The 23,702-nt window shown below is 41.9% G+C and overlaps 1 long non-coding RNA gene across 2 annotated transcripts; it reads right to left on the bottom strand.

Annotated features, from left to right (window-relative positions):
- Nucleotides 1-1,420: 1,420 nt before the first annotated feature.
- Nucleotides 1,421-23,407, bottom strand: LOC144364901 (uncharacterized). Of its 2 annotated transcripts, none has more exons than XR_013423014.1 (3): nucleotides 22,676-23,407; nucleotides 21,419-21,586; nucleotides 1,421-1,560 (listed from the first exon to the last, which is right to left on the bottom strand). It is a non-coding gene; the product is annotated as an uncharacterized LOC144364901 (long non-coding RNA). The 2 variants fall into 2 exon arrangements; XR_013423012.1 differs by lacking the exon at nucleotides 1,421-1,560 and adding an exon at nucleotides 13,021-14,402.
- Nucleotides 23,408-23,702: the final 295 nt, after the last annotated feature.

The raw sequence follows: 23,702 nt of genomic DNA, 5'->3' as shown, positions 1-23,702 counted from the left end.
AAATTTAAATAGTAAATTAACCTGACATTATCTAGAATTGAAAACAAATTCTTCTTTGTAATGAACTTTTGTTGCTATTGTTTAAAATCAAGAATATCTATATTCACATGTATTTTTACATTTTCAGTGAATAGGGTTAAAGTTTATTTTTATTTTTGCTTGCTTAAGCAAAATTTCTTCTTTGTTTGTTTGTTTTTAGGGTACTAGGCATTGAATCTAGTGGCCCTTGCTACTGACCTGCTTTCCCAACTCCTTTTTATTTAATGTTGAGACAGGAAATGAATCCTCTAAAAAAGTGAGGAAAGGACATCCATGGTTAAGCAACCTGTGGTAACACCCAGGTCAGGGTCCTGAGGTCTGAAGAAGTCTCTTTAAAGATTAGTCAAGCTGAGGGAAACATGAAGGATTTCCTAGTTACTAAAATGGAAGCAAAATTAGCTAGTGTATGCTTGTGTTTTTAAATTATTTTATTTTGGAAAATATCTCATATAATTAAACTTATACATATGCATACACTTTTTCAAAGTAAAATGAATTCTCAATGTTTAGTTTTCAAATTAAAATGACCGTGTTTGGATAGAAAGTTTCCCCCAAAGACTCATGTGTTAAAAGCTTGGTCCCCTATGCATCAATGTTCAAAAGTAAGGCTTTTGAGATGCTGTTGAATCATGAGAGATCTGACCTCATCTCATCAGTGGATTAATTGATTAAACTTCTGAGAAATGATAGAAACTGTAGAGAAGTGGAGCATGGTTGGATAAATTAGCTCTTAGGGGACCATTCTTGGGGTCTATATCTTGTCCCTGGTCCCTTGCCACACTTCCTGCTTCCTGGCTGTCATGAACTGAGAAATTGTCTTACAGCAGTCAGTCTACCTAACTTCTACAACCACTACTCTATAAAATTGAGACTCCAAGAAGCTATGTGATTCTCCCTAGGTTGGCTGGCTATTAAATGGCAGAGCTGGAATTCATAGCCAGATCTTCTGACTGAAACCACTACTTTTGCCATCATACCACAGCTGCTTCATAATTGCTTCTGTTGCTTTCAAGGGAGCAAAAAATCTGCTGAAACAAGCAATCATTTTATATGAGTGCATTTACAGTTCATTGATGCTGTCCTAATTAGGACCTTAATAAGATGGCTCTGGGGAAAAGAAACCTAATGCAGGGAGGTAATCAGGGCCAGATCCTGGACATCATATGAGACGAGATGCTACAAAGTCACCTTTGAGCAGCCTTAGCTAAGACTGAAAGCCCACAGAGGTTGGCAACAGGGGTAGAAAATGGCTACACTACTCATTAGAAAAATGTCGATCAAATGTGACCCCTGGAAGAAAGGCAACTGTGAAAACGTAAGGAAGAACCCATATTGTGTCAGCTTTCCTCACTATAACAAATAACTCTAGACAGTCAGCGTATAAAGAGAAAAGTATACTTTGGCTCACAGTTTTAGAAGTGGTAGTCCATAATCACTTGGTCCTGTTGCTTTGGGCCTGTGGTGAGACAGCACCATGGTGGGACCTCATGGCAAAGCAGAACTGCACAACTAAGTAGGAGCCTGGAAACAAAAGAGAAGAGGAGCTGGGGTCACACTATCCCCTTCAAGGGCACAACTCCAATGGCCTAAAGAACTCCTACAAGTCCCTATCCCTTAAATGTTCCATCATTTCCAATACCTTCACCCAGGGGAGCAAGCCATTCACACATGATCCTTTAGGGGTCATGTAAGATACAAACTACAGCACTTGGGAAATCATTATGCACAGGCAACATACCAACCCATGGTGACCCACTTTTCTATTTGAAAATTTTCAATTGTTTCCCAATTGCTGTAGCATTTAAAAACAACAATTAAAAACTCCTTAACTTGCACTCAAGCTCCTCCATAATCCCCACTGTTACCTATGCAGTTTCAACTCTCTTCTTTAAGAATGGCACAGAAGCTGGGGGAGAGCCATATTATGCTCCAGTAATCTGGACTATCTTCATTCTCAGGGCACACCAAGCTCCAGCTCTTTGAAAATGCTGTTTCCTCTGCATAGATCCCCATCCATAGTCCCAGCACCATATGGCTCAGGTCTGTTATCATCTCTGTTTCCTGTCTGGATTTGATGCTGTTCTCTATACCCCACAGTCCCTTCTACACTCCTACATTGCAGTGTTGATCAGAATGCATTGCATGGTTCATTCTTGCCTCCTACCAGTCTATGCAATGTGTGTATCTTACTTCCCAGAACCAATCATAGCACATGGAACACAGTAGCAGTTCAACAACTATTGTCTGGGTGCATGGAGACATGGTAGAATAAGCAGGATCCTAAAGAAAAGTCATTGATATTATGGTAGACAGAATAATAGGCTCTCCAAAAATGTCAACATTTGATTCCTGGAACTATGTTACATGCTGATCAACCGACCTTAAGACAGGGGGATGATCCTGGATTATCCAGACAAGCCCAATGTAATCACAAGGTACTAGAAGATGGAAGAGGGAGGCCAACACTCAATGTCAGGATAATGAAATGTGAGAACAATTTGTTGAGCCACTATCTGCATCAAATATGGAAGAGGGTCACATGGCCAGGAAACCAGGTAGCCTCTAAGAAGGTGTAAAAGGCAAAAAACGAAAAACAAAAAAAGATTCTCATGAAGAGCTTCCAGAAGGAAATATTGACCTACCAATACCTTGATTTTACCCCAGTGAGATCCATTTCAGACTTCTGACCTCCAAAACTGTAAGATGATATATTTAATAAATAAATATAACTGCAAGATGATGGGTTCATTTTAAGTCACTATTCAGGGTCATTTGTAACACATGCAGTCAAACTAATCTCGGCCCTTTTAAAGGTTCCAAAGGAGACAGCTGCTGTTCATTCGTTCACATTAACTGAACGTCTGTGTGCAAAGAGCTGTGTAAGGACCTGGATAGATTCAGGGCTGCATCAGAACAAATCCTGACCTTGAGGTCTGTCTTTCCAAGGAATTGGAGTGGAGGAGGTAGAGCAGTGTTGTCTATCATTAAAAGAGAGTAGAAAAAGAAGGAAGGAGCTGCATAGAAAGGAAAGAGAACTTGAACTTGTTGCTGGAAGGTCTCTCTTGACCAACAGAGGCATAGAGAAACAGTTAAGGAGGCTACTTGTCTCTCCAGTATAAGGTGACTTTGAAGGCAGTCCATTGTGGACTCTGGATCAGGCTGTCTGAGGAGCCCAGAGCATCTTACATATGGAAAAAAAGCTGTTCTACCAGTGACAAATCTGCAGAAGACAAGGAAATCAGGATTATGGAATTGCTAAAGTCAGAGTCACTCTTATCCAATCCCATTATTCTACAGATGAATTATCAAGCTAAGATAGAGGAATCTCACCCTCATTTCAAAGGCCATGTCCTTGATTCAATCTCTGTGGTGGCAGTCACCACCGGTGTCATACTTAGTGTGTTTGTGGCTGCCTAATCCCATTGGACTGTCCATTTATCAAAGGCAGAGGCTAAATCTGATCCATTCTTTTACTCCCTTTAGCAGTGACAGTAATCAAAACCTGAACATTTGTTGAATGAATGGATGTAAGATCCTAATAGGAAAAATCAGATAGACTTCCCAAATTGAGGAAAGAGAGAGAAATAGCATTTTTCCTTAGTAAATATTTATCACACAAAAGAAAGTTCAGTTTTAACAAGTTGATTCAAAGGCATGCTTTTTGTTTATTTCAAAAACCATATTTTCCTATTCTGCAACATTCCTGGAATCCCAAGTTGTGGTCCTCATCCAGTCCCTTATCAGTTGTGTGACCTTGTAGTGGTATGCTGATTGTTGAGAGCTTGCTTTCTTCATTGGGAAAGTGTGGATAATAGAACCTATCTTATCAGATTGTTTGGAGGATGGCAAATAATATTTGCACAGTCCCCCAATGCCTAGCACACAGTAGATGCCCAATAAATGATAAACCTTTAGAACATCCTCCTAGGTTGGGGTTCTACCCTTTGCGATCAGCTGGGAAGTGCTGACTCCATAAATATAGAGCTGCTCTAACCTGCCAGGTTCCCTCTGGTACATGCTGCAAAAGCAGAAATCTCCATCCACCCTCCTTCTGCTTGAAGCTGCAGCCACCTCTGCTGTCCTGACAAGCAGAAGGAGTGCCCTGATCCACTTAAAGCCTATGCCTGATAAAAGATTCACCCAGCCATTATCTGCAGAGATAACCTAAAGTGCAGGAAACTCCTGTCTCTCGGCAGATGACTCCCTTGCATCAATATGTAATTGAGTCACTAGTGAGGTTGGATTTTGACATAAAATGTTAAACTAAAAAGTCAAACCACTTGTTATCCCAGCAGCCAGAAGGCTGAGGCAGGAAGATCACAAGTTCCAAGCAAGCATTAGCAACTGTGAGGTGCTATGCAACTCAGTGAGATCCTGTTTCTAAATAAAAATACAACATAGGGCTGGGGATATGGCTCAATGGTTGAGTGCCCCTGAGTTCAATCCCTGGTACAAAAACAAAAAAAGAGCTACAACTGTATATAAAGTATGCTTCTAATCTTATAAAAATGTAAATATATCCAGGTACACAGGTTCAAAAGAGAAAAACAGGAAAGAAACAAATATGTGATTATTACCTCACTGTGGTAAAAGTATGCATTTTTTGTGTTCTTATAAATCATTTTTTAATTTTTTGGTTTTTTTTTACTTTAGTTTATTTATTGATTCTTTTATTTATATATTTATTTTATGTGGTGTTGAGAATCAAACCCAGTGCCTTTTATACATGCCAGGCAAGCGCTCTACCACTGAGCCACAAACCCAGCCCTATGCATGGTTTTTACTGGTTGATTTTGTGCTTATGTATTTTGGAAATGTTTAAAATTTGCATTTTGTTAAATTTACAAAGACAAATGTAAGGAGACTTGCTTGTCTGGCTATTCCTCAGAGAGAAGGCACCATGAAAAACAGTTCAGGCGGCTGCTTTGCTTACTTACAGGCCCAACATCAGTCTCTCCTGGGGCTCACTCTGATTTCTTGCTTGGCTTTTTTTCCATCCTGCCAAATTCACTTTGGCTGTCTTTGCTCCAATTCCACATATCTGTTCACTCATAGTCACCCCCTTAGAACAGTCTCAGGGCTCTTGAACAAGAAGCAGCCATTTCTCTTCATTCACTTCCTCTAATCCCCTCTTCCTCAGGGGACCTCCAAGGCCTGAGGCCTGAAATGGGAATTGTCTTCCACCCCCTGCCAACTCCATCCCTGATTCCCCCTCGTCCCACTTTTGTTTGCATATCATTCAACTGGATTCTGCCAAAAGTGAGATAAGAATAATGAAAATTAGGATGGAAAGTGGGAAGAGTAAAAAAAAAAAAAAAGGAGGAGAGGAAACCTGTAACATTCAAAAGAAGCAGGACTAAATTTGCATAACCTTGGTGTATCTAGGCCACTCTTCCAGCAACTCTAAACTCTCTGAAGGCAACACAAAGGAATTCAAGGGGTTCTCTTTTTTTTGGCCCCTGTAGTTGGAGGCAGAAGAGTGCACATCTGAGGGTAAATAGAGTCTTCAAAGAAAAACACTGTATCCTAAGGTCCTCTCTGACAGGACCCAGCCTCAAGGCAGGCAATGATTCCCCTTTCCTGTCCCCAGAGCCGCACCTGTGGTAAGCGTATTTGCCTTGGCCTTTCACATTCTCTGACTCATGGGTTTAATTAAACTTTCTGTCTATGTGTCTTTCTTATTAATAATACCAGCTGTGGCTTTAGAACTGACTTGCACACCACCCATATTAGAGGCCCATTTATAATCTGGAACATCAGGGGCATGATGACCGTGTTAAAGGCCTTACTTATTAAAACAACATTATAAGAGAATCCCTAATTCTGTACAAGGTTTTATTTTTCAGACCTGGGATATTTGTCTCTCTTCTTGTTGCTATTTTAGGGAAAAGAGCTGCCAAATGGAGTTTTTCCGTATTGGACTTAAAAGGGGGCAGGGGCTGAAGCTGATCCTTATTTTAACATCAGTGCCAACAGCTGGCCTGAAATAAGTGTTCACAGTCAGATTTTTTAATTCCAGTAACCAGGAGCCCATTATGAAATGACTCCTACAAATGTCTCTCCCTGAGGCCTCTGGCCAACTACAGTGGAAAGCTTTGAACTTGTCTGGAGCCAAAAAGATCTGAGATGGCATGGAGACAGACAGAGTGCTGGCCAAGAGCTCAGTGGGCTGAGCTGGTCCAAAGCGGGTCTCTCTCCACAGCTGAACTTGCCAGGGTGCTCCAGTCCAGGGCTGGGGCTGCGTTTCAGAACTTTTGCCTGTTGATTGGACCACACTGCATTTAGGGGGAGGTTGGCCAACTGGTCTACTTGCCTGAAGAGGCCCAGTCCAGACAGAGTCGCTCTCCCTTGGCTGTTCTCTTAAGAACCTCCCCTCCTGGACTTTTGGAAGCAACCCTGGATGTTTTTTTGCTTCACCCCAAACTCCTCTGTGAATAAACAGGATGCTTGGAAAAGCTCAAGATGGCCAGGGTTGGCTACGATGGCTATTGACTCTCACTTGGAAAACAGCAGTGGTATGTTCTCTGAAACTGCTTCCAGAGGCTCTGGATATTGCCCAGACATCTCAGATTGCTGGAGCCAATCACTCTTTCTTTGTATCTCTCTCTCTCTCTTTTTCTCTCTCTGAATTTGAACTGGCTACCGAAGTTCATATTGGTAGAGGTAAGACAGACAAGATGCAATTTGCTTTTTTAAAACCATACTACTTTTATTTCTTTTGAAATTAATTTTTATTATGCATTACGATTATAATAATAGTGGGATGGGATTCAGTGTGATGTGCTAATACGTGCACATACCATAATTGAGTCTGTTTTGTTCCTTCCTCCCTTCCCTTTGTCTCCTTCCACTCCTCTTCTGGTCTCTCTTCTATTTTCATGTGGATGTTTCTTATAAGATCTTAAGATCCCTATTCCCAAAGGGATCAGAGAGAAAGGTGAGTTCTGTAAGTGGGAAACTTACTCCCTTTACAGATCTCAAGGCTGCAGGAGGACACCAAAGAAGAATCCCCTGTTCATGACTGAATTTCCACTGGACAATGTGTTCATGTGTTCCCTATTGTTCCTGCTGAAAGATGCAAACAGTGGACTATCCTACTGATGAGTGCAGCAGTGCTCCCCTGGAGCTCCGTTAATCCTACACACAAAGGCCTTAACATCAGAGGAGAAGTAGGATAAGGGAAAGCTCAGGCACAGGGAGACAGCCACCAGAGCTCTCCTGCAGGGAGGGGAATAAAGGTAGTGACTGCCCCAGATAGAGGCCTCCTCCCATGGCTCTTTCACAGCTCGCCTGCCTGGCTAATGCCCAGGCTTAGCTCTGGCTATTTTCACACAAACCCGTTCTTTGCTGCTGCCAGAGCTCCTTGAGGGTGATCTAGGGCCACAGGATCCATCCCTCCCCTTCGGTCACCCTCAGAATCTGCTACTTGTTCTAGGGCTTGCAGGTACTTTTGCTGGCCCTGCTGGTCCCCACACAGCTGCACCTCCAATCACACCCAGTCTTCAGTGTCCTACAGCACCCACGCTGGCTTTGCATGGCCCACTCTGTAGTCCCCAAGCCAGTGCTTCTCAGTCCTCTCTGTCAACCTCCTCTATAGCCCAAGCCATGCTGTGGAACTCAGGAGTAAAACATTCCAGTTCAGAAGAGCAAACAAGACCTGGCAGTGACCACTGCTAGGGCAGCAGCACTATCCAAGGCCAGCCACCCCCCCCTTTCTTGTGCACCTGATGCAGTGTAAACAAAAGAGTCCCCATGATAGTGACAGAGTCCAAATTTAGAAAGCAGAGCATCTGTGCCTACAGTGGCTGCACCTTGGAATCAGTGGCATTTGAGGCAGACAGATTCAAACACACATTGATAACATGGCAATTACTGTGCCTAAGGATGACCAACTGATGAGCTTATGACTGCTTTTCTCTTTGTATTCCTGTCCTGGTTTCTGAAAATAGTGACCTTAATCTTAAAATGCACCTGTGTCCTAATCTTGTGTTCAATTTGACATCAATGGATTCCTTCAAACTGGTAACATCTCTATGTCACTTGCAAAGCTTTAAATCTCAGAAGATTATAAAGCTTTTTTCTGTTCTCCCAAATCTTCACAAAAAGGAATTTTGTACACATACTGGGAAGGCATTTTTATAGGGAAAGACTAGACAAGATGTGCTATAGGCCCATGGCAAGGCCCCACGACTCTGGAGGAGAGATAAGGAGATTATAAGGAATAGTGGGACTGGGGGACAAGGCCCCTGTGTGAACAGGACAGTCTCATCTCCTCCACCCAGGTTTGACTAGAAAATGTATTTGAAGCAGAGCCACCAGCTCAGTTCATGAAGAACTTTTAAAGAACAAAAGAAGATCAACAAGTTATTTTTCAAAGGACAAGTCCTGACCTAGCCAGTATAATCTGTTAGAAAAGGAAAACATTTGAGAATATTGGCATAACTGCTTTCACCAATTAAAGTTAAACTATACATATTTCTTGTCATAAATTTGACCCTTCTGCCTGGGATTTTCGTTGTTGTTTTAGGTATTTGTTTTCTACAGAGGACAATAGCTCTATGGTTATATTGAGCAATTTGGTTTTTTTTTGCTTAAGGATGATAGACTTGCAAATTGCAGTCTTTTGGTGGGGTGGGTGGTAATGGGGATTGAACCCAGAGATCTCTGCATCCTCTGCCCTTCTTATTTTTAGATAGTCTCACTAAATTGCCAAGGATTGCCTCAAACTTGCATTTCTCCTGCCTCAGCCGCCCAAGCTGCTGGGATTACAGGCGTTTACTAATGTACCTGGCTAGCCTTTTAATCCTGAAATAAATTCACTCCTTGAAATTATATTTGTTAAAATGTTTAGAGGAGAAAAAAACTATGATTTTGAAATTATAACATAGTCATGAGTTGATTTTACCCACAAATTCAGGTGATAATTAACTCACTATGGTATTATCCACCTATTTTAGATAATCTCTATAAAAGGACTTTACAGATTTTCTTAAATTTAGGAAATTAGCTAAAGCACATTTTCCATTGTGGAAATGTATTATAAGTACAATAAAGGGACTCTGTAAGAGATTAAATCTGCTAGAATCTCCATTTGTTACAATTCGGCCCTCAGCCCTTCCTCCTTTAGGTCTCACGTGGATCAGAAGTTGTGCACCCTGAGGTTGGGATACGTAAGCCTGATGCAAATGATGCAAAGGATCTGAAGAAGGACAATCAGGCACATGATGGCAGTGACCCAGTCTCTAGGCCCCCTTTGGAAAAGTGACAGAATCCTGGGGTGATAGCTGCTGTAATAAAGAGAATGGCAGATCCAAATTGCTTCCCTGGGGTTCCTGCTTGAAGTTGGGTTGGGAAAGAACAAAAACAGTCACATTGTCACATTGGTTTGGGACAGGTGGAATGAAAAAAGGAGCCACGCCTCTCACTTTGGGGTCAAAAAGAGAGAGCCATATTGTAAAGTGAACGGTGGCTCCCCAAGACCTCCAGGCATAGTGTCCCCCTGCGGCCTATGAGGGAAACATAAGACACAGGCTTCAGAAAAGCCAGAGGTAAAAGAGGATGGAGAGAAAAATGAGCATTGCAACACACTCCAGGGATTACCACTGTCTGGGTCAGAGGGAGGGAATGGGCAGGACCATGGTTCCAGAAATCCAACTCCTAGTAACAAACACAGAAGGACTTCTCTGTGGGGATTTGGTGACCTTTGAAGTTCCAGCATCATCAACAAGTTTAACACCTGTCAACGTTTAGATAGCGCTAACTTATGTAGAGCTCCATCATTCTCAAAAATGAAAGGGGGTGGGGGAGAACAATTAGTGAATCAGTGAATAGGGACGATAGACTTGCAAATTGCAATCTTTTGGTGGTTACCAAGGGAACAGTTTCCTGACTGGGCTAAAGTCCATCACAGAGACAACCTTCACAAGTCCTGACCAATGAGGACTGGAGGTAGCAGGTGACCAGAGGAACAAGTGATGGTCAGACTTTTGAATGAAGGAAGCTATCCCACACCCTCCTCCTCATAGCTGGCCTGCTGGACCAGAGCCTCTGGAAAGTGGGGGCCTCAGGTCTGTCAGACCATCTAACTACATATGTGAGAGAATTACAGATTTCCCCTTAAGAACAAAAGACACCAACGTTGGATTAAGCTGCTATTTCTTAGATTTAAGCTGCAGTTAGTGGGAAGGGATATTTAATGTACAGGAGTCCTTCCTGATCCAAGGGGGATACATTCTAAAACTCTCAAGAGATACCTGGAACCGTATTAGACATTTTATTCCCTATATATTCCTATGGTAAAGGTTCTTCCTTACAATAGAATGCCAATTTAATAATTGTTAAAGGGATTGTCAAATTAGGAAATCACAACTCGGCACGCACACATTTAAAATTGTTTAAAACTAGTGGGTGATGAGAAATGGGAAAAGCATATCTAGACATTTTTCCCTATATATTCCTATACTAAAGTTTAATTTTAAAACTAGGCACATGAGAAATTAGCAATAATAACTCATAACAAAATAGAAGAAGTATAATGATACAATGTAATAAAAGTTATTTGAAACTTATGAATTTTTATTTCCAGAATATTCCATTCAATACTTTTGGATCCCCATTGACCTCAGATAATTGAAACTGTAGAAAGCAAAACCGTGGATGGAGTTTTGCTTTCAACAGTTTATCTAGGTAGGCAATTTTTTGTTTGAGTTTGTTTTAAATTTAAATGTGTTCTATTTTAAAATAATGTCAGACTTACAGAAAAGTTGTGAGTACCCAGTACAAAGAATTCCTGCATACCCTCTACTATGTTCAGCCAGTTTCACTTACCTACATTTGTTTTACCATACCCTGCTTGACCTTTCATCCACATATGTAAAATCTGATCATGTCCTACCCCCCAATCCATTCAGTGATTGTTTCATAAAATTAAGGACATTTTCTTATATAGCCAGTGTACAATGAAATAACATAGATACAGTACTATTATCTCATCAACCAACCCGATTCCAATTTCAGCAATTATCTTACTGCTGTTCCTTATAAATGAAAGAGGAGAGAAATCCCCTCAGGTCCAGAACCACACATCACATTCAGCTGCTGTGTCTCTTTCATCTCCTTTAGTCTGAAAGCCTCTCAATACTTCTTCATCTTTCATGACTTTAACATTTTTGAAACATACAGACTATTTTTTTTGAAGAATGTCTCTTGATTTGGGTTTAATTGAAGTTTCACAAAGATTATAAGTTCAGGCTCTGCATTTTGGGCAGGAATAGCCTAGAAGTGATGCTATGTTCTTGGCACATCATATCAAGAGGTACAAGCTGTCCATTTGTCCAGCTACTGGTGTTTATGTTGACTGCTCAAGTAACATGGCATATGCCAGGTTTCTCACCCATAAAATTACTATCTTTCCACTGCTGTAATGGATAAATATCTTCTGGGAAGTTACTTTAATTATATATTTTTGTGTACATACATTTGTGGTGTATATTTTTCCCATTTCTCATCACCCACTAGTTTTAACATCCATTGGTGAGTCTTGCCTGAAACAATTTTAACTGTGTGCGTGCCAAGTTGTGATTTCCTAATTTCATAATCCCTTTAACAATTATTAAATTGGCATTTTATTGTAAGGAAGAACTTTCCCTACTCCTCATTCATTCTTTTATTTATTTGAAAGAACTCATGTATTCTTATCTTATTCTTTGGCTATTGTGATCAACATTAATTTTAATGTTCAAATTGTCCCAGATTTAGCCAGTGGAACCCCTTTCAACTTGGTTACTGTGGGTTGTAACATATCCTACCATTCTTTGAGAAGTTCCTTTCTTTCAACACAGGAAGATATTAGAGCCAGAACCTTAGAATTAGCTATTTCCCTAAGGAGTCCTAATTCTAAATATTTAGAAATGAAGGACTGAATGTTGAATGCTAGGTATGCTCGGTGTATGTGTGTAAGTGCAGAGAATTGTTCATCTAAAGTAGAGATATATGGCTAGATTTGCTTACTTTGTTTATAATCCATTTTTGGTTTCTATATTTGATTTTTATGTATTTTTATTTTGAACATATGAAACATGATTCTAAATGTCAAATCCACAGGGAAAAAAGTCTACTTATGAGAATGCCACTCCCCCCGCATCTCTTCTATCCTGTTCCCCAGTCCTTGGCACCCTGTTCCCAACCACCACCATCCACTGTAACAATCTCAATAGTTTCTGGTTTATCCTTCTCAGGTTTTATTTTGCAGAAAAGAAAAGACACATGTATATTTTCTCCTTATTTTCTACCTAAAAGATACATACTTATACATGCTAGTTTTCTTTTTTCACTGAGCAAAATATACACTAAATCACTCCATATCAGTTCAGAGAGATGCTCCTGGTCCTTTTTACAGCCACCTAATACCCCACTGTGTGGATTTATTTAGCACTCTCTGAAGTTTGGGTACACAGTTTATCTCCAAACACCCAGTTCTGCAAAGAATTAGATATTGCCAAATATCAACTGAGATTGTGCCATTTTACGTCCTCCCATCAACACGAGACTGCCAGTCTCCACATTCCTCCCATGGAATGTGCTGTTGTGTTTTCTGTTTTGTTTTCTTTTTTTTTTTACTTTTGCCAATTTAAATGAAAAATTATCTCAGTTCACTTTTAATCTTCATTTCTCTGTGAATGAGGTCAAATGTTTTTTTATATATGTAAACCTAGTGTGTCTTTTGCCTGCTTTTCTATTGCGTACATGCTTTTTTTTGAGAGAGAGAGAATTTTTTAATATTTATATTTTAGTTTTCAGTAGACACAACATCTTCATTTCATTTTTATGTGGTGCTAAGGATCAAACCCTGCGCCCTGCACATGCCAGGTGAGCGCACTACTGCTTGAGCCATATCCCCAGCCCACGTACATGCTTTTTAAAACCTTTGCTCTCAATTTTATTTTCCCTTCAGTTTGCCAGGAAGAAACCAGAAGTAATACATTTGCTTAACATTTAATTTATAACACAATAGGATCTTATTCACAATAATTCTTACTTGTCGTTTGTTCACTGTGAAGTTTTGATCAAGCTGCATACTTATGATACACTTCTAAAAGTCTTAGCCAATTTAATTCTGTGCCAGATTACCAGTGTCTTTCCTGCCTAATACCTAAAGGAAACCTCATGATTCCCAGGGACCCCTGACATGGGACTAAGGAAAAAGCAGCCTCTTAGGAAGGTAACCCAGGAGCCCATACTTCCTGGGTAAGCCCACAACACAGCACACACCTGGGTCCCCAAGATCTCACCCAAAATTGGTAGCCCTGGATAACTACAGGGAAGGATTTACCCAATGAACAGACATAAGAATCCTGGTTTAAAGTTTTTGCCTGCAAATCCCTTCTTTGTGCCCCAATAGGTGATGGCTATCTGTTGTAATCCTCATTTTCTCCATAATTTTCGGGGGGCAATAGAAAGAAATAGGTGAGATCTAATCATCAGACATTATGAACAGATTCACAAGGAATTGGATTTTTCTACCATTTTCTGTGAACTAGCCCTTGAAAAGCTATGATTGGGTGAGGTTCTTTCCCTCCTCTCCTCAGCCTCTGCAATCTCTTTTTCATGGGAGAGACTGGTAATTCCAATAAAGCTGCCATGGGATAGGGGGCACACAAATGGAGGAATCTGTTAAAGTGACTGGTCTACTTGTTGTATCTTTCAGAACAGTCCAGAAAGGAGAGGGAGGTCATGCCACCTGGATGGTGATCACACTGCCACTGGCATGAGGAGGACCCAGCCTCTCACGTGGAACAGTCTGGGGAGTCTCTAAGCAGCTGAGTCGGGGAGGAGGTGTGGGACAGGTGGCGATAGTAGCTGTTGGAATGACGGCTAAACAGCGTTGGTGGAAGTCAGAGATAAACTTCCATCTTCCTCCTCCACTTTCCACAGAACAAGCAGATGAGACAGGCTATTTCAAGGAGTTTCCAAGAATGGCATTTGATAGACATCACAATCTTCCAAGGGAAGCTGGGCACAAGGCATCAGTTTCTGCTCCGGTCCTCAGCCATTGTGCCCTGACACGTGCACAGGATTCCATGTCCTGGGTCTTGCACACTGAGATCACAGTAAACACACACACATTTCCTTTCCTTCACCCTCTCCCACATTGCACAGCATTGGGGGTATATGCCATTCCAGTTGTGAGAATTGGTGTCCCAAATTCAGACTCTGCAAGCTCACTGGACATCGGTCTGATCCCAGTTTCTGATGACGTACTGAATTTGCATGGTACACTTCTGCAGCACAAGCATGTAGGCACCAAAAGAGTGCTTCCTGATCTCCAGACACTGTTTGGTGTCCCTGTTTATGATGGCTCTTCCCTGGGTGGGAGGAGGGAGAGTCAAGGTGATAGCAATAGCACAGCATCCCACTGGGCCTACTCTCTGTGTTGTGGTCTGCCAGGGTCCCTGGATCCTTTGCAAGTTCCCCAGCGAGAATGAGAAGCAATGTGTGGAATTCAACCCCCCAGTGCTTTCTGCACCAGCCTGGCAGCCAGCTAAGCCCACAGTACTGAGTTCATAAGCACCATGGGCCTCCCTGGAGACTGAAGCAGCAGGCCAACGCTGACAGGCGTAACACCATGACATCTTGTTTTCAAATTTGTCCGTCTTTTCTGTCTCTCCAGACCTGAGCCCATGGAACCCCTCAGGCTCGCCCTTCCCTTGCCTTCCTCTCCCTCCTCAGCAGGGCTCTGTCAAGGACCTGGGGCAGAAGCCACTTGGGAGGAACTCAATTTACCTTCTCCACCATTCTGGGTGGCAACTTCCTGCCTCCTGTCATGGGGCTTCAACAAAGTTCACTACTGGGAACACCATGGGCATCAGTGCTCAACAGTCAGGATTGATTCCCTCATATACAAACCAGGTCGCCTTGGGCACCTAACCTCCCCAAGTCTCCATTTCCTCATCTGTAAAATAGGTTTTGAGTAAATTTTAAAGTTTAAAATTTGTGTTAATATTAATTGAGCATCTGGTGCTTGATACATGAAAGATGCACGATGAATCTGAGACCATCTTGGCCCTATCCCTTCTCGTAGGGAAAAAGGAAGAAGGGTCCTCCTCCTTGTTCCTATGTTCTCCCTCTGACCCCCACCCCTCGCCCCACCTCTTTCTGAACTCCACATCTCAGCACTTGGCAAACTTGCCATCTGTCCAAGCTGAGCCTGCATCTGCTCCTAACCCTCTCACCCCCATGCCCCTCTCACCCCCACACCCCTCTCACTCCCATGCCCCTCTCCAATCTTTGCTAGAATCACTCCCTAATCTGTGTTAGTTCCTGGGTCAGGGGCTTCTTCCTTTATTCACAACCTTCTGCTACCATCGTCAGAGTTCATGCATTCGATGAGAGGTCCGGTGAGTCACCTGATCTCACTGTCCCTCAGATACACGGTCACCAGGGCTTTTAACAGTAAGGGCTGCAGCTCTAAGATCTCCAAACCTCTGCCTCCCTGCTTCTCACCTCTCACAATCACAAACTGCCCCCAACAACCCCTGGTCTCCCAAACCATCTGATCTATACTCCCTGGGTGTCCCACCCCATCCTCCACCCCCCAGTCTCAGGGCATTCATCCAGTGTCGGCCACGCAGGGTTCCTCTACAGGTTCTGGAACTTCTCCACCACCCGCCACTCCCTGCTTTCAGCCCCTAACCACAGAGGGCTCCTGTACAGAGTCCACCAACCCGGCTCAACAAGGCATCTACAGCAGCCTGGCCTCAGGCTTCGCTTGCCCCTCTGTGTCACTCTTCTAGGCCTCTACAGCACGTTCTGTCCCTGGATCCCCACCCCAACACTTTCAGCAAATGTCAAGAAGATCACACTCCATTTATATCTTCACCTGAAAACCACCAGTGGTCCACAGGATGCTGCCTCATGGATCATCTCAAAGGAGCTGCCTGTCCCTGTCTCGCCAGTCAGTAGCCTGTTTGTGCTCTGAATCAGCCATCCTTTATGCTAGCCAACATTCTTCCAGTCTAACACCCTTATTTTATTTCTCCCTCTCTGCACATTTGTTTTCTACTAGCTTTAAAGATGTCATAATGTTAGAAGAAGGGGAGGACCACAAACCCAAAGCTCTCCTGCTTAACTAATATTTAGTGGTTTTGCCCCTTTAAAAAAATAAAAGTCATCAGACTAGAGTGAGACATGCATACCTATGTTTATAGCAGCACAATTCACAATAGCCAAACTATAGAACCAGTGGAGGTATCTACCAATGGATAAAGAAAATGTGGTATATACACACAATGGAGATTTATTCAGCCATTAAGAAGAATGAAATTCTGTCATTTGCAAGAAAGTGGATAGAACTTGAGAACACCATGTTAAGCTAAATAAATGAAACTCAGAAAGCCAAGGGCCATATATTGTCTCTCATATGTGGAAGCTAGAGAGGAAAAAGGAACAAAAAACATTGGGTGGGGGAGTCTCATGAAAAAGAGAGATCAGGAGTAGAGGAAAGGGACCACAGGGAGGGAAAGGGGAACTTCTAGGGAGTGATACTGGCCAAATTCCATTGTTATATTGTGTGCATGTAGGAATACATAACAACAAGTCCCACCATTTCATACAACCATAATGCACCAATAAAAAACATGAAAAAAAGGAGAATCAAATACCTAAGCAACCAGGAAGTAACACACAGTGGTAAGATTCTCTGCTTCAGTGCTGCACAATTACTATGCTGTGTAATCTTGGGGAAACGGTTTGACTTCTCTGGGCCATAGTTTCTTCATGGTTCAGACAGAGCTAACAGTAACACTTCTCTTATAAAAGACCTTTGTCTTACAAGGACTAAATTAGATAATGTTTAACCCAATGCCTGGCTTATAACATACACTCAATAAGTCTTGGCTATTATACTGTGATGTTTTAAATAAACTCAGTGGCCTATTTTCTATTTTCTCTCAACTTCCATGTGACTTGGGCTCTGACAGCACTCCCTACAGCACCTGGCTTCTTTTAATTGTGTTCATCTGGATCTTATGCACTTTCTCTCTTGTGTTTATTTAGGAACAGTGCGGCCAGAATTTTTAACGGATTTCTGTTTTTGTTTCATTTTCACTTTTACAAAAGGAATATATGCTTATTTTAATGTAAAAATGATATTTTTAAAAATTAGAACCACTCATGATGGTATAACACTGTACTTATGGTTTTTATATATGGTTTTTACTTCTTTTAAATTAATATTATGTATATTTTCTCCTTTCATCATTTTTAAATAACTTTTAGAATATCATTTGAATAGCTATATGATATTCACTTAAGCAACAAGCAAAAATCCCTACCACTACTGGGTATTTCATTTTTCCTAACATTTTGCTTTGAAAATATCAGGATATAGTCTACATTAATCATGGACTTCAGTCTATATTATTTCTTAAGATATTATCCTGAAAACTAATCAGTTCCTTTAAAAGGGTCATAGTTAGTTGTTGGTGTCAGAGCTCTTCCTATTGTGTTAGTCAACTTTCCAACACTATTGATAAAATACCCAAGGTAAACAACTCAACAGAATTTGGGTTCATGGTTTCAGAGACTTCAGTTTGTGATTGCTTGACTCTGTTGTTTCTGGGCCTGGGATGAGGAAGAAGATCACAGCAGGGAGCACATGGTGGAGGAAAGCTGCTCACCTTACAGTGGTCAGAAGGCCAAGAGAGAGGAAAGTCCAGGGATAAGATATAGTCCCCAAGGTCATGCCTCAAGGACCCACTCCTTTCAACTAGGTTCCATATTCTAAATTTCCATAATCTCCCAATAGTCCATCAAAGTATAACTTCATCAATGGCTTAATCCACTAATATAATCAGAGCCCTCATGATCTAATAACTTCCCAAAAGCCCTACCTCTGAACATTGTTGCATTGAAAACCAAGACTTCGACATAAGCCTGGGGGGGTGCCTTTCAGATTCAATTATAACACCTGTGTGCAGGCAAATTGCTATTGGAACCTTTTTGGTTCACTCACCCACCAGCAAGGTGTGAGCACCCACAGGGCTCTCTTTCTTAGTGGTTTTTGGAACCTTTAGGATGGGTGTTCTCCTCCTCCTCACTACCAACTCTAGAAATCCTCTTTGTGTCATGGGCTGTCACTCTGTCTTGACCTTCACCCAAATACCCACTGTTTCAACTGCATCACTACCGCCAATGCTAGGCTCCTCCTATCAAAGTCCATGTGGCTGTAAACACCCCATCTCTGAATTAGGTCCCTTCTCAGTCACTCGATTTGGCTCCCTTGTGCTTCACAGAGAGTGTAACCTCCTCTGGTTGATTTAAAACACAGAATCATGACATTGGGAGAAAATAGAGGGATTATCTAGTCTGATCACCCTCTCAATTCCAGAAAATATTTTTAGTGATTTTTTTTTTCATGCTCAGGATTTATTTTCAAGATTCCCATTCATAAACAATAAATAATACAGAGATTCTGCTTATCCTTTACTTTGGTAACTTTTTAGTAGAATGAATGTGTAAGTTGTGCTACAAAGTAAATAGAGCACAAGAGAGCCCCAACATTCAGCCAAATATTGTTTTTGATTCAGATATAAAATGGATAGGAAGGACTAGATAGGAATTGACTCAAGATGAACCAAAAGTTTGATAATATACCAGGAACCACCTGATCACCTCCCTCTTAACTTTTGAATTTCTTGGAATAATGGTCATAAAAAGGGTCCCAGCCTGGACATCAGAGCATCAGGCAGCCCATCCCTGGATGTGCTACAGAGCAGACCTTACACTCAGCCCAAATTTCCATTCTATCATCGGCCTCAGTCAGCTGAGAAGGCAACCTTCCAAATTTCTCTTAGGAAGACAACTTTTCAAATATTTGGGATGCATAATTATCTCTTTTGGATAAATAGTGAGGCTGATCTGGCTACGACACATCTGTCACCACAGTGACTTAACTGATCTTGCTGGATAAGCAGATGTCCCCTTCCTCCTCTTTTCCATGCCTAGTGCATTCCTCCTAGAGCTGCATGCTCTGTTGAAGAGGACACCCTTCCCCAATAGAGGAGGACTGCTCTTTGGTCAAGGATATATGAGTAGCTGCACTCCCCTGCTAGAACCTCCAAAAGAGCTCTTAGGAATAAATGGTATTTTTAATTCCTAGGATATTTGGGATAAAGTATAGATACTAAGGGAAGAAACAGGTAATATTGGCTAAATATTCTATGTGTTTTTGCTATTTTTAAGTACTGTTATATTTATGGAAAATTAGCATCTTACAAATTAACCTTTTGATAGCAATTTTAAAATGTGTAACAAATTAAATTTCTGATTGCATGTTGAGATTTCACTGACTTTATAAGCACTTTGGAAAACATTTAAGAGATTCAGGTTCACTAAATATAAAGTCAGATAATCAAAGTCCTTAAGAAAGTAAATTTAATGTTTTAAATTAATTTTATCAATTTAATGTATTATGTATTTTATGTAATTTAAATTTATAAAATATACTCTACAACAGTTAAATAAATTTATTAAATTGTTTTAAAAAATGCCCTATTAAAATTATTAAAACTTGCTAGGCTTGAAGTACTAAGATCATTAAAGACATCAAAAATTCACATTTAGCACACTAGGCTCACCAGATACTCTGATGTGCTGTGCTTGGTGACTACTATTGACAGAGAACTCAGCACTGTGTGAGGCAGCTGCTGGGCCATCAAGAAGTCCCCCCTTGGCCATCAAGAAGTCCAGTTTGGGACTATTGGGAGAAGGTAGAATCTTTAAGAGAATGAGTCTAGCAGAAAGTCTTTAGGTGATTGAGGATGTGCCTTCAAGGGGGACTGCAAGACCCCAGTCTCTTCCTCTTTCTCTTTTGCTTCTTGACTTATGATATAAGTGAGGTCTACTCTACCACATGCTCCCACCCTGATGCAATACCTCACTACAGACCCAAATCAACTGGACCAATCAATCATGGACTGGAATCTTCAAAACTGTGACTCAGACTAAACCTCTCTTTATATGTTGGTTACCTCAGGTACTTGATGTAAATGACAGAAAATTGACTAGCATGCTCCTTTTCCTTAGGAAAACAGCATCCTCTTTTCTCCAAGCTCAGCTCTCGTAAGTGCCAATCTTTCACTTGTTCCACAACCACTTATTGAGTGCCTGAAATGTTCCAGATGTTATAACAGATGATAGAGAGAAAACAACAAGCAAAATCCAGACCCTGCCCTCCAGTTCTCAGATGAGTGGTGAAAAGAAACAGGATAGCAGGCAGGTCGAAGAGATAATGAGACAAGGGGAGCCTGAGAGCACAGAAGAACCCAGCCTATTCCTGCAGGGTCATGGAAGCTTCCCAGAGAGAGGCCCTGTCTGAAGCCAGGGATGCACTTTGAGGTTGTTCTGGTGAAGAGGTTGGAGGAGAGGGAATGACAACTGAAATGGGCCTAAGGTAGGGGGAGCATGCCAGTTCCATGTCATTGTAGCTTAGATGGAGGTGACAGAGACTGGGAAGGCATTACCTCTCCTTCTCCCTCTAATTGATATTGCAGGGAGACTGGAACGAAAAACCTCTCTGAAATCATAAGGAAATTTTTGCACATAGGTGCCTATACATTTAAACTGCATAGCTAGCAGAAAATCGTCACAGAGGTTATTGGCCTTAAAAAAATAGGACTTGCCGAAATAGATTGTCCGTGATTTTTAAAATGCAGCACTTGAAGTTTATGCAGTACCAATCACAAACCATAACCTCCTTCCAACAGGACATCACAGACTAATGAAATTGGCCAAAGAACACAAAAATTTTTGAAGCAGCCCCAACATGGGGCAGGTTCACACGTAGACTGTGATCAGCCAAGTCCTTCATGTCATTGACACATGGATTCTGCTAGATTCCCGCTATCCTGTTCTTGGCCATTTAATATTGAAGTGAAAGCCAGGACTTTTGCAGTAGTCCCTGTTGGATTTCACCCTAGTCCTCTATACTTTGACAATCATTAAAAATCATGTGCCAGGCACCATGCCAAATGCTTCACAATCTTCTCTCATTTAATCCTCCCGATAGGCCCACAAAGTAAATACTATTATCTTGGTTTTATAGACGAGGAAACTGAGCATCAGAGATAGTCAGAAACTTGCTAAAGATGACTAAGCCAGGATTTGAGCCCAAACTCTATGAAGCTATGGCAGCTCCAGGACTTCTCCCTCCTCATCCACCCCTGCCTTAGTCAAGAGACTCTGTGGTTCACACCTGATTCCCAGCTTCCAGTCTTTCCCTTACCTGCTGCCACAAAAATTAATCTAAAAATGTTATCAAATCAAGTCAAACCTCTCAAACTATATTAGTAAGTACCTCCCCTTTAAAAGGCATGTGACTCACCTGTTTAAAATCCCAATGTATGTGTAGTCCACTTTGGGCTGCCGTAGAACATGGCTCTAAAGTAGGATTTTCCCCATGGCCAGGATCTGTGAGGCAGCGGTCATCAGAGTTTGCCTCTGCAATCAGATTTCCCATGTAGAATTCCCCAGTTTGGTGGTAATAGATGTTCTGGAAAATAGCAAGGGACCTGCCATGGGCACACTCAGCCGTGTAGAGGCCCAAGGATGGCTCTCGTGCCCTGGATCATGAATTTCCTGGCCACATAAAGTAATTGCACCCTTCCTCCCCTATGACAGTAGATTCCAGGGAGAAGGCCAGGCCTAGGGATGGGCACTTGGCCCACCCTCTTTCCTACAATGTCTCCAAAAGAATCATGGTGTGTGTGGATGAGGGAGCTGATCTTTGAAGAAAGCTTCTCCCAAAGCTTCTCAAGCTGAACTTGAGAAGCTGTCACTATAAATCCCAGTATGAGCCTGTTGTCAAGAAGCCTTTCAAATTTCCCATCTGATAGTGCCTTGCTCAGTGAGCTTGGACAAATAGGTTGTTTTCACGCCTCAGGTTTTTCATCTCCTAAGAGGGAATGATATCTACCAGGAATACCTCAAAACCTTCCTGTAATGGCAACATGCAAAGTAAGATGGCAGATTTGAATATTTTCCATTTAATAAAAAGTCCCCTGGCTGCACCCTGAACTTAGTGCCAGCCCACTTCTATGCCACAGAGGAACTTCCATTCCACCTCTGTTTTCTTTAGCCCTCTGCTTCCTTCTTTGCAAGAGAAGAACAGGTGGCTTAACCCGTCAAATTTCTGGGATGCACAGGAGAAGGGAAGATGGTGGGACAGTGGGAAGAGAGGAAAAAAAAGGATTAGAGACAATTACCAATGAAAATCTCCCCTGGAGAATGACCACAACAGAGCAAAGCCTTCTACATGTCCCTGAAACTGAGCTGTCTTGCTGTGACCTTTAGAATGAACCAGAATGTGCTTACTTAAAGACTAGAGATATAATTCAGTGGTACAATGATTGCCTAGCATGCAGGAGGCCTTGGGTTCCATCCCCAACAACAACAACAACAACAACAACAACAACAAACCCTACTTAAAAGTGTAGGTTTGGGTTTCACCCTTACCTGTGTCCCAGAATACTCTGCTCTTGCGTCCCCATCGTCTAACACCAAGTTTAAATCTGACAGAGGTTACCAGGAGCTGAGCCAAAATAGACTCACCCTGTCAGGCAGGGAAGACGATGGAAGTTACCTGTGGACTGAATTCATGGCAGGGATGCATGATGGGGGTATTGCCTGGCACAGGTCCTTGATCCAGGCAGATACTCTTATCCAATGAGTTTTTCATCTGAAGGGAAAAAAACATGAATGCAGTTTTGGAAAGACAATCCCAAAGCCTCCCCAGGACCTGCATTTTCCTTAAAACACCAAGAAGCCAACAGCCAAAAGAAGCAGAAACCAGGATCCTGGCAGCCACGTGCTGAGCACTGGGAAACAAACCAGAGCTTAGGTGAGGTGCAGCTGTGCTGCCCACGTTTTGGGAACATTGTCCCCTGCAGACCCTCACAGAGAACACCGAAGAACCCATCCTGCTACAGACATGAGTTGGCTAAGGAACCAACAGTGTCAGGCAAGAGCTGCAGTTTTCAAAAGGACTAGAGGCAGCAAAAGGAAAAGAAACAGGGATTGGGGAACAAGAGGAAAGGAAGTCTCTCAAGAGCAGAGCACTGAGGAAGGCATGGGGCAGGAAGGGGACACTAGGCAGGAAAACCCTTGGCCAGGTAAATATATGGTTTGGGTTTCACTGTCTTCCACAAACAAGCATTCAAATTCTAAATCCATTTCACAGCACGTACTCTTCCATAGCCCACAATGTTGAGGGTCGGCTTCAAGAGTGGATAAACATTTTTCAGGTACCAGTCAAAAGTTTTACATTTCAATTTCTTCCGGAGTGCAATTCTGGAAGAAATGTCTCCATAATCAATTCCAGAGTTCTGAGATAAAACACCAAGATTTCTATGCTTTGGTTCATGAGACCTTCCTGACTCCACTAATAAGTATGACCTTGCATGAATGGATTGAGAATTTTCCTGGCAGCCTAGAGGTAACCTTGATATTTTATTTTCCAGGGAATGTAGAAAAGCAACCTTGGGGACCTCTACTGGTTTTCAAAGACATTTGCAAACCCGGCATGGAGCAGGCAGGGTCACCACAGTACATTTCTCATTATAGCAAGCCGAAGCAGACTGCTCCTGTTTGAGATGATATTCACATCAATA

Source organism: Ictidomys tridecemlineatus, chromosome 1 (assembly GCF_052094955.1).
Source record: "Ictidomys tridecemlineatus isolate mIctTri1 chromosome 1, mIctTri1.hap1, whole genome shotgun sequence".
NCBI lineage: Eukaryota > Metazoa > Chordata > Mammalia > Rodentia > Sciuridae > Ictidomys > Ictidomys tridecemlineatus.
This window is presented reverse-complemented; position numbering and strand designations above follow the sequence as displayed.